Source organism: Sylvia atricapilla, chromosome 19, assembly GCF_009819655.1.
Source record: "Sylvia atricapilla isolate bSylAtr1 chromosome 19, bSylAtr1.pri, whole genome shotgun sequence".
Classification (NCBI taxonomy): domain Eukaryota; kingdom Metazoa; phylum Chordata; class Aves; order Passeriformes; family Sylviidae; genus Sylvia; species Sylvia atricapilla.
In genome coordinates, this window is record NC_089158.1 from 7,186,939 (window position 1) to 7,199,052 (window position 12,114).

At 45.4% G+C, this 12,114-nt stretch overlaps 1 protein-coding gene across 1 annotated transcript in view; it reads left to right on the forward strand.

The window, feature by feature from the left end:
• Positions 1–12,114, forward strand: part of CFAP77 (cilia and flagella associated protein 77) — a 56,584-nt gene that overhangs the window by 20,872 nt on the left and 23,598 nt on the right. The window lies entirely within an intron of this gene.

The following is a 12,114-nucleotide window of genomic DNA, read 5'->3' on the forward strand; positions in this document are numbered from 1 at the left end:
CTGGCTGAAGGTGTGAGCATCTTCCCAGCAAGGGGACATCCCCTGAATCTCCTCCTGGGAGTAAGGGTTAGTTCTAAGTGCAGAAAACCCAACATCATCACACAGCTGGAGAGACAAACCTTCGTCAGCAGGGGTTTCTATGCTTATCTCCTGCCCTGGAGTGCAGCATGGATTAGGGGAACTCACCGCCAGCCCTATTTAATTAGGGAGGAAATCATCATAACTTCCTATGAGCAGCACAGTTACATGCAAGCCACAGGCACTTTGAAGCACTTGCTGTGTTTTTAGGATCACCAGCTCCTAATAAGACCACCCCGGGCAGACACACCATCCTTTAGTTCCGAAAGCACACAAAAGAGACACCATGCTGGAATCTTACTTCTATCTTTAACAAAGCATTACCCCCTCCTCACCCTCTTCCCCATAATTGCCTTGTTATTGTCATTGGTGCCATTGTTCATTGGCTCGGCCCTAGAGAGGCCCGAGGGAGCAGTTCTGCCTTAGCTAAACCAATATCTCCTGCAATAACCCCCTGCAGTTTCCCCTTTGCTATCCCATGTTGAATAAATCCTCCATCTCTGTTTGCTGAATGATCATAAAGATATGATTGAAGTTTCAGATTTATGGTTTCCTTCGAATCGAGGAGCAGCTCCAATAATGCCAGAGCCTGTTTGCTGACTGTTTGCTGACAGGATATACGGAAAGGGAGATTTGTTAGAGCAAAACCAGGCAGGCAGAGATTAGAGACAGGTATTTTCTAGACATGCAGTGCACAAATATGCAGAGGGGCTGGACTTACACACACACACATACTGCCAGAGCATCCTCTGTCCAAGGATCTCGCTGTGGTTCCCAAGCACCCTGCCAGGCAGGGTGTGCACACCATATTTCACTCTAACAGCAGATCTGTCTCCAGCAGCCACACAAGGGAGCCACAAGAATTGGTTGCTGGGTAAAGGAGGATCCTAACTAAAGATCTCTCTCAGCTGTACTGAAAACTAAAGTGGTTGCTGGCGGCTGGCAGAGGGCTCTGTGTTAAGGTGGTCCTTTCTGTCAGCCTCAGGCTCCACATGCCATGAGTTCCTTCTGAACTGTGTTCACGCAATCCTCTGGATGCCCGGGATGTTCTTTGGAGAGTTCAGAGAAACCCTCTGGCTCCTATGGGAGAACATCCCAGATATTTCCTCTGATCAAAGCACCAACCCCCTGAAAAACCCCACCGAAGGGGCACTGCACTTAGAGACAAAAGTGGCTACCTCCTGAGAACACCCAGCCTTGCACCTCCCTGCTGAGGCAACAGCCTCCCAGAGAACCTGGTGCAGGATTATGACCTTCAAATTGGGACAATGACCACCTTCCCCAACGCTGTGGTCTTGGCCTGGGTGTCCTCCTTTCCCTCCAGCCCATCCCAGCAGCATTTAGTGAGCCATCTCCATTATACAGCTGGATCCCGGGAATTGCACAGCATGGGGCACATTGCTATTCAGATTCAGGTCAATATTAGTTTTCTTAATGAATAAACCACCGCAAAGCTGCAGTGAAAACAAAGTTTGTGAGCTTGGTGGCAAAAATCTGAGCATCCAAAACGCCTTCCCTCAGCCTTGCGGCTGCAGCACATCTGCTTTCCCCTGATTCACAGCCATTTATGCTCATTCCCACTTCAACAAAAACCTATAAAACTCTTACAGCGTGATGCAGTCCTAAATTAAATGCACTTTAACATTGCTATATAACAAGGGAGTCTTTGCTCTTTTAAATTAATGCATGCAGCTGAGAAGGGGACCTTTCCTGGAAAATTTATTCCGCTTTATTTGGAGAAAACCCCACCTCGTTCCACCTTCTCTGAGAGCAGAGATGATTTTGTGTGTTATAATGAGGAATTTGTAATAACGAGAGCATTGTGTGTTCGAGTAACTACGAAGCCAACAACAGAAGACTTCTGTGAGCAGCAGTGTTTTTGTGATGTATGGTAATATTTTTCCTCAGTGCATTACAAAAGAAAAAAGCAAGATAAAAATATCTTCCATTTTCTCCCTAATTTGTAGTTTTCTGGTGTTAGCAAGGCTTATAAGACACATGCTCCCAATTAGCTGCTCCTCTTAATTTAAATGCTTCATAAATTATCTCCTGCGCTTGTGGATTATCACTTCATAATGCGAGTTAGCATTTAAATAAATAGCTGCGATGTAGGAAATTAGAGAGGTTTACAGTCTGAGGCAGCAGCATAATGAAGGAAAATACCACAGCAGCTGAACAGGGGTTGGGAGAGATGTGATGAGACAGAGATTGTTTTTCCCCCCGCTTTTTACCTTTTAGCAACCAGATTTGGACTGCAGCAGGGAAAATATGGGTCAGAACTCCAGCAGAGCAGGAGCCTTTTGTAATGGCTGAACACGAAGGGAACATGGAGAATTCCTGAGCGCGTAAAACGTCTGATTTAGCAAATATGATGCAATTAGGAAGTGACTTTTTTGAGCCAACTCTTGGTTGCCTCAGAAGGTTGCCTCTTTGAAAGCAATTGGGTTGCTCATGTATGTCATACCTGAGCAGTGCCCAAACCCTTCTGTTCTATCCTTTCAAAAAAAAAAAAAATCAAAAAGAAAAAGGGACTGGAGAGAAAACCAGCAGAACAAAGCAGAGCTGGAATTGTATTGAGAAAATTTGGTGGGGAAAGCAATGAGGGAGTCAGATGTAGAATTATGAGGGATTCTAGAAATATATATCTGTATTTCTATGTATAATGAAGTAAAGAAAGCAAGTATTCATTTGTAAGCCACATAACTTTTGCCATGTTTTTAGCACCATTAATAACATTAATCTATAGGCAATGAGAGTTTTTAAACATTAGCAGCAATTCCCCACTGCTATTTCAGCCAGTTTCTTACTGGCTTGTCCTAAATGTAGAAATTCTTGTGCTAAATGTAGAAAGTTACGAAGACAGGACAGGGAAAAAAACCTCATGACAGCTTCTTGGAGGATTAAGGCTCTCTCCAGCGTTTGCTGGTCTTGACTTTAGTGTCACTGCTGCTTTTTCTGCCACAGGAGAAAACTCTGGGCAGGAGTCAAGTCTGTTTGACTGCCACTGAGCTCCTCAGGAGCTGCAAACAGGCACCAGTGGGCTCAGGACCCTTTGGTGTTTTTCTTGCAGAACACCCAAGGTTGAGCACTGCAGCCCTGGGAAGTTCAGCTCTCACAGCTCCCTGCTTGCTCACACACACACACAGAATGTCAAAATCATGGATATTTTTTTCAAAAACACTGGAAAATCATAGCAACCTTGACAGCCTTGACCAAAGTCCAGCCTTAGGCAGGAGTAAAGTTATTAGTTACCTTATTTCCTGGAGAAAGCCTGACACATTAGGATTTCACAGCAGCTGGCTGTAAGTGTAATGGGCAGGGTGTGATTTTGCTCCCCGGGTTTTGCAGTTACATTTCAGCTGGTTGAATACATTTTGCTGTAGGACAGAGCAAATGATTCAGGCAGGTTCTTGCATCAGCACAAGGCCCTCGGTGCTTAATGGGAGTTGTGCCCAACTGACAGCATGATTTGAGTGGCCGCTGTATTTAATATTCTTCAAGAGCGTGGGTCAAATTGTCTCATCATTTACATCCCTACAACCCTGCTGATCCCCGGGGAACTGCACTCCCTCTGAACTCGACAGGAATGAACATGGGCAACTGGACTGAAATCTGCTGGAAGAAGATTTCTGCCTGGACCCCTCAGGATTCAGGTGGAGTCTGCAGCTGCTGCTTCAAGACACAGTTCACCCTGCAGAGAGTTCGAGTCAGCACAGCAGGAGCCTTGTTTCATCCTATAATTTTCTATTCCAACACGTAGTGTTTAGAAAGTGAAAAAGGGACTGATCCCACTCCAACCAACATCTGAAAGTTTACAGCTCTTCATCTCTCCAAGTTTCCAGGTGCTAAAAGAAAGGCTCTGGGGGCCAAACGGTACCTGTGCTCAGCCCTGAAGTGGCTCTGTCCTCTGGGGCATTTTTGCATCTCTGTTATCACTTTGTCTTCTGAACCAGGCAGGAATGGCCACAGGTGCTCCTGGCTTATTCTGTGCCTGAGCCTGATAAGCCTCAATTTCTCTGGATACCAGCACACAGAAACCAGCTCTTCTGTCCCAGCTGCAAGGGCTCTCCAGGTCTAAGAAAAACCTGGCAGAAGTCTTGAATTCTGAATGCAGGAGACAGGACTGGAAGCCCCAGGACTGGATTCCTTCAGGGAGATGGTGCCACCTTTTTTACAGAGCCACCTTTTCTTCCTAAAGGGCATTTTAAATAATAAAATTGGAAGCTGCTGCATATCTTTCCAACTGATCTACTAATCATATTTCTTCAAATTTTATATCCCTGACCCTTGTAAAGGGATTGCAAGGAAGGCATTTTTTAAGCTGCATTTTAATAAGTCAATATGAAAGCTCAAAATTATTTAAAGCTTCTTAAATAGGATTATATTTGATTTCTTGTGGGAATAGTGAGGGATAGTCTAGTAAAGACGTTCTGTCCTGCTGAGGTTTTATTACATTAAAGAAACAGCATCCTTTTTTAACAGCAAAAACTTTATCTATTCTCTAATGAAAATGGAGATTATTCTGCACATGGGGTGACTGAAGTTGGTAAGTTCCTGCATCTTTGATCGGAGATTAGAGTTTCTCCTTGACTGAAAACCAAGAGATTCCTGAACCAGAGGTTCGCCTGAATTTAACAAGGTGTCTCCTCATCTAAAATATTTGAATTTTCTTCTAGGAGGTACCACAAGTGTATTGACTTCAGACAAATTCTGCTGTGAAATAACAGGTAGCTCTCAAGGCAGCCAGTATCTCATTTACAGCCAGGGATTTAATTTGGCCTAAGAATCAGAGGTCTGTGCTGCTGGGGAACTATTTTACTGTATAGGAAATGTCATATCCAGTCTGCTCTGAAAGGCCCACAGTCAAATTCTCACTTGAATTCAACTCCTTTAATGTCAGTGGGACTTATATGAAGGCTATACTGGCAGCACTTAGCTTAGCATGTTCTATTGCACCCAAATAAAAGCAGGGGAGTGAAATAAAAACTACCTGCATGAAGTTGGAGCAGCAGCAGGGACTTACATGGTGTAAGCAGCAGCTTCACTGAGCTGAGTTGCTCTGGACATAATCTGGGCCAACATCTGGCCTTGAAAGCATAAAGGGATTTTTCTTGAAGTAGCAGATGGGGAGGTTCAAATAACAGATATTGTTAAGGATGAAACACAAAGAAAAGGTCGTAACTCTTGAAAGGGGACAGAACCTTTTAAAAAAAAAAAAAAAAAAAAAAAAAAGAAAGAAAAACCAAACTGAAAAACAAAGTCATCGTCTATTCTCTTTAACAATTAGGGAATGTTCTCTTATTCTCAAGTAGCCCAGACCCTTCTCTCAGCTAAACCTCAGTTTCCTCACTGAAGCCAGTCACTGAGCAACAGCATTCCCTGGCAGAATTTGACTTCAGGGTTTGCAGCACAGCAAAAGCAGCCCCAGGGCTGTGGTTCTCAGGGAAATGACAACCCCACTACACCCTTTCCAGTTCCTCTCTGGCCCCACTTTTCTCTGGGAAGTCAACAGCAATGATGGTAATTTTTTTTTTTTTTTTTTTTGCCAAGGTGCTGCATTCTGCCCACGTTATACCCTGAGCCTCCAAAACTGCTGCCACATCAAAGACAGAATTATTTTCCTGATTTTCCCACACTGATCTGTCCATCCGTGCCTCCATTTTCCCACTGATGTTGCTTGGAGGGAGAGCAAGGACTCAGAGAGGTCCTTCTCCATCCAGCTGCTCCAGCATCACCCCATGCTGTCCCAAATCTCCCTGCCATTGTGCCTGCATGTCCTCAAATCTATCCCAGGCTCATTCTGTCTCTTAGAGGTGAATGGTGGTTGTAGCTCAGGAAAAATCAGGCATAGGTAAGACCTCACTCAGCAGTAGCTGTAAACCTGCACATTCATTTAGCCTGAATAACCCGTCCCTCCTGCCAAGGGCTTTGTCTTCTGACTACAGCCCACGTTTCTTCCTCAGGGCTGAGAGCAGGCAAGGGCTGATGTGAACTTCACAAGCTGTGACACCCTCTACAGAAACACATGTGCTTCTTTGACCTTCAGCGCTGGCACAAAAACCTTACACAGACACAAATTTATCTTAAAGTCAGGAGCAGATTTAATAGAGCAGGAGAAGATCGTTTTCAATATTTCCATCTCAATTATAGTCAAACACCTCGGTGAGTCTCAGCCTTTGGGGCTGTACCTGGGCTGGCTGCTCCCAGCGTGGAGACTGTCGGCAGAATCAGCAGAAATAGCACAACTGGGCAAGGTGTTGGTGATTTATCAATGCTGAAGTAATTCATCCTGACACGGAGGCGCTGAGGAGGAGCTCAAGGTCCAGCAGGTGCCCCCAAAGACCTGAGAGTTATACGGTGCCACATATCGACAGTGGCAGACCTGGGATCTGACTCCTTAGCAAAAAACATCCTTTTCTTTTTTTTTTTTTCCTAAAGCCATTTTCAAACAGCAGAAAGAAGCAGTTTTGTTACAGAGAAAGGCATTTTAAGAGTTGCAATGCCTTACTGCTAAAATTGTCCCTCCAACAGCACGTTATCTACTAACTCCATAAAGAGTGACTAATATTTAGAGTCCCAGAATTTTGGGGCAAACAGGATTTTTCAATGGAAAACTAGAAGGTGAATACATCCATGAAGACAAATGCAAGTATTGTGTACGCAAATACTCTCATATCTGCCTGGCCCTTTAAAGCCAAAATGATAGAGTTCATTTGCATTTAGATCTCTTTGGCTCCCTCTTTTCATCTAAAGACAAATCCTCACAAAGGCTGCTTAATTAGACCAAATTAGATTTCCACCTAGTGGCTTGTCATTCATTAGAAAACGCTGTTCTTTTTTTCAGTTTTGGTAATTATAAGCTGGTCTCGCAGTGTTCACTTCAGGTTCAAAGTCTGACTTGCATTCATGATTTTGTGCAGATGAGAGGAAAATTATTCAGTCGCATCAAGTCTGCCCATTTTACAAGTTGGATAAAGATCATCGCTGGAGTCTTTTATGTAATGGGGTATACTCTTTCTTAAGTCTTTAATGATTAATTGTAATAGCATATCTCATGGCAATTTTCAAGACTAAAAGCTAAGTGCAAACAGAATGCGCAGTGACTGTATCAGACAGTGGGTGCTTCCCTGGACTGGGGTTTCTGTGTCGGGCTCTCTGTGTGTGGCCCTGGCTTGTTGGTGTTCCAGCCCTGTTGGGAGCAAGAAAATGGCAAGGAGCAGGTGCCAGGGGGTTGTGTAGGGAGAGCCTGGGCTGGAAGTGCTGTCTGCCTTCTCTCATTGCCCTCTCTAACCCAGGAAGGGGGATGTCTCTGCTGCCGGCCTTACACAAAATGTGGCTTCTAGAGGGGAAAATTGTTCAAATCCACACCTGACACTCAAAGGCTGGTGTCTAATAAGGCTGCAGCTCCCAGGGCAGGTCAGTCAGGAGCACAGGTTAGTGGAGATTGCACTTGTAGATGTACTCTGGGTTAGCAGTGTGGCTGCCCTGTCTGGAGTATTTGTAATGAAAGGAGTTAAACTCACAGCAAGATCCTTGAGTTTTGCCGTTTCTGACTCCAAGGGCAGCAGTTTGCCCAACCATCACCCTTTTCTCTGGAAAGAGAAAGATTCTTACACTGCTATAGAGGACCAGGATGATTTGGTCTCACTCTCTTCCCTCCCCAGTCCAAACTCCATTCCCTTTGCTGTCCTACATGGGCACACTGATTCCCTGCCTCAGTTTCCCCTTTGTTACAGAGCATTAATGCTCAGTGGCATGTTTTGAAGCTTAATAAATCAGGGACAGATCTTGTGGTGGTCCATCAAGCAAAACTTCCTTTGGCTTTGACCTTTAATGCTTATGAAAAGCTTCTAAGACAACTGCCAACTTATTATTAATAATCTACTTGGGAGTGGAAGTTACAAGCAGTTGGCGCCAGGCAGCCCAGCAGCCACCAGCCCCTGCTAGGATTTCTTCTGCACTAACAAACCCAGATTTTTCAGGTGTGTTTTTATAACAACATCCTTGGTTTGGGTTTTTGTTTTTGTTTTGTTGTTTGTTTGTTTTGTGAGAAAGTTTTTCCTTCCATCTTAAAAAAAAAAAAATTCTCATCAAATTTGCCTTTCTCAAAACACTGAACATTCCCTTTCTCATCTACCTAAACCTGATGTTGAGTTACTGTCCCCCAGAGGCTTTCAGTAGCTCAGTTCTGATGTATCCCTGCACTTTGTAGCTCACTGCCTTCTTAGAGTGTAATCAAACATCAAGCTAAGTAGCAAATAAATCTCCCGATCTCATAAGCTGCACAGCAAGATCATGTAAATGCAAATGAAGGGCTTGATTTCAAGCTGTCGCGGGGGGAAGGAGGGAAAAATGCTGGGCCTTGTCACTGCAATCACTTCACTCTGCAAGTGCAGTAAATCTGCAATAATAATAGTAATGGCAGCGTGACGGGAGGCTTTACTGTGCAAGGGGGTGTCATGAAAAGGGGAACAGAAGGTAGGAAGGAGGCAGGGCCTGGCAGGCTGAAAATGCACCGGCACAGAGTTTGCAGGTGTCCACAGGGCAGAGCCAGAGAGGAGGGGATGGGCCAGCCCCGGCTGAGTCGGAGCACAGAGGATTCATGGATTTGCCCAGCATCCTCTCCCAGGGAAAGGCTGCAAAGGCAGGGATTAAAAATCCATATCTCAGCCTCTTTCTGTACCTCTCTGCGTGGACACGTCTCCCACCTCTCTCAGTCATCTTTAGAAAATTGATGCAATGTGTGTTGCTGGGCCATGAACGCCAGGGGATGGAACACAAATAAGTCTGGCAAGAAAATCTGGAATGCTTAAAATTTTTGCACCTCCTTAAACCTTTGCAATGCCTCCACCTCTAGAAGCAGATCCCTTTCAGAGCCTTCCTCTTCCTTCACAGCAAATATTTTCCAACACTCAAATACAAATCCAGGGCTCAAGCCCAGGGCTGCACAGATCAGAAGCTACCTGGCAAAGGTTAGGGATAACTCAGTACACCCAAACAGCACTCACTTTTCAGCCAGCCAAGGTATCCCCACTGATCAAACACCTCCAGCACTGCACCATGACCAGTGGGAGCATGGCACCCTCCAAACCCAGCCGAGACACATCTGCTTCAAACAGGGAAATTATCATGTCTAAAAGAAAAGGATGCATCAGCCAAGCCCTTAAAGACAGTTTGGGAGAGCAAACAAAGCCTCATTGCACATCTCTTGTAGCCCTGAGAGGTGTTGATCTCTACTGGGTGCTCTGGGAATGCTTCAGGAAAAGGTCTAGAGCTGTCTTTTCCAAACTGGCTGGATAAACAGCATTTAGGATGCTGGATTTTTCCTCATTGAGGTCGTAAAGGGAGAAAACTTGCAGAAGGTGCCCAGAGAAAATTAGGACCGCCTGGGATGCAGAGAGAGACGGTTTTAATTAGAGCCAAGAGGTGGGAAATAAGGCAGAGAAATGACATCTTAATGAGGTTTAATGAAGTTGTCTGCTGATGGGCACAGCTGTCAGACAGATCTGTATTCCAGCCAAGCAGCTTTGTGACAGGCTAAACCTGAACACAGGGAACAGCACTGGAACTGGGGGAGAAGGGGAAAAAAAAGAGCTTCAGCCTCAACTTTGGCTCAGTTTCCCCACTGCTTTATGACAGAGCACACCTATAATGCCCCAGTACAAACAAACGAAACCAGCCCATGAGCTGGAAACAGCATTTTGCTAATTTATGAATGAGAAAGGCTGTAATCTTGGATTACACCGAGCAAGATTCATTCCTGCTACATCCTTCCCCTTCTTTGCTTTTGTAGGTAAAAGATGTTGGCAGGCAACCAGAATCCTCTGAGTTCGTTGATTTTTCTTCAGGCACAGATTCTCTCCATGTTCAACATATTGGACCAGATTTTTTTTTTTTTTTTAATTAATTATCCAGCACCTTCAGCTTTATTTATTCAGTGCAAAGTGACTGTAAAATGCCACCTGATCATAAAAGGAAACAGCATGCACTCATTTTGTGATGGAGTAAACACCCAACTGTGTTAACTTCAGGTGCTCTTCAAGAAGGCACTCTTTAAATCCCGTAATTTCTTCCATTCTACAGAGTTCTGCACTCGAGGGTCTGGAGGCAGCTTTGCCACAGGTTACAAACCTCTCTCCTTTGCTGCAGTTTCCCAGTGTATTTTCTCCCATCTGACACACCTTTGCCACCGTAGCAGATTTCTGACCTCACTTCCCTGATCGGTTATCAGAACATGACCCCAGGAAAACGCCTTTTCTCACGCACCTGAGGAGCATCACACCATTTCCCTTGTACACCAGTGACAACTAATGGAAAAATAGCTGTAAATACAGGAGGAATAGATCAGCACTGAGAGCTCTTTTATCATCGCTGGCAGCGGTTTGGGTGCTCCCAGCACACACAGAGCGCACATGGTTTGTCACTGCCGGGTGGCACTAAAACCCCACTCAGTCCCCTCCTGCTCGGTGCTGCACAGGGGACAGTCCCACCCTGTCCTGGAGGCTCACAGGAGGCAGGTGGGGAAATGCAGCCACGTCACTGATGGATTTTGGAAAGGGCTGTTTGCAACGAAGGTTCCGTAGTTTCGCATGGAGCAGGTCCCTAAAACTCATTTTCTGGTGAACTTGTGCTCCTGAGAGCCATGGAAATGCCGCACCTCCTTTAGAGTGTCAAAAGTGTAAAAGTCTGAGGAATTACAAGCACATTTTAGAGACCTCAATACAGAGCCCTCAGGAAAGGTGCCTGCTCTGGACAGGAGTTATTAACCCTCGCTCTCCAGGCAAAACTGGCTCAGAGAGAGTTTTGCCTGAGCTGAGGGTGATGCAGAAGAGCACATTGGAAACCAGCCACCATGCTGGCAGTGTACAGGGGCTGCTCTGAGGCCTGGCTAGGATTTGCACAGTGCTGACTGGGACTAAAAACAAAATTTTGGTGTGGACAATGTATACAAAGCAGCTCCAGTGAGCTGGGTCCCTCATCCACCTGCACGGCCTCAGCCTGTCACGGTGGCAAGCTGGAGGTGGTTCATTTGCAGTTTCTTTTTCACGGTGTCTCTGCAGAAAGGGCTGCATTTGATTCAGCAGCTCCTGACCCAGAGTGTTCACGCCGCAGTGTGATTATGGCTATCTCAATGAGAAGCATCAGAGTGGTATTTCAGCGCTTTCATTCTCCCAACAAGACCTGCCAACACCTACAACAACCCAGCTCTTCTAACACCCTTCCCATGGAAAATAACCTGTCTCAAAGCACCCACATCCTGCCCTCAGGGCTCCTGGGTACTCTGCTCCAGCTTTCCCTGTGCCAGGCTCTCTCCCCTTCCTTCCTCTGCTGCCTCCCTTTCAAGCAGCAATGAGGTTTCAAGACACATCCTGCAGTGACTTCACCATGGAGATGGGAGAGTGGAGACAAAAGGGTGAGGGGAGGTCACTTAATCCCACAGACACCACCAGGCTGGGACACATATGAGCTGAGGAAGAGTTCTTTTGAAATAAATAGAAATTACGTTATTGAGCTGAAGTTGTTTTCTGTGCTATAAACCCCAGGCTCTGCTCTCCCTTCTTCATCCCCCTTATCCTCCTCCTGCAGCATGCCTCGTGTCTTGATTATTCCCAGGCAGGAGCAGCCATGTGATTGTGCCTGGGGAAGTTTACATCAGTTTTCTGGGAGGATGGACAACTTGGAAATGAAGTAACTCAAAGTGATGTTAAGACTAGCTGCTGTCTCCTCAGCAGACACCACCAAAGGAGAGATTAACCAAACAGGAAGACTTCAAGTCCATATCTATTGAGTCAGGATACCTATTTCCAGCTAGGCTAGATCTCTTTATAACTCAAAACCAAACCTGTGTGAAATTCAGCTCCATTTTGCACTGTGGCACTCACTTGTGCAGTGGGATTCAAACCCTTGCCCAATGGACACCCCTGGTACTTGTGGCCGTGATCTGTTACAAACTTCTGTTTTCAGGGGCATTATCTTATCAGAAAAGGTCTTCGTGCTTCTCTAATAATGCTCTATATGTTTTTCTATTCCCTTTTC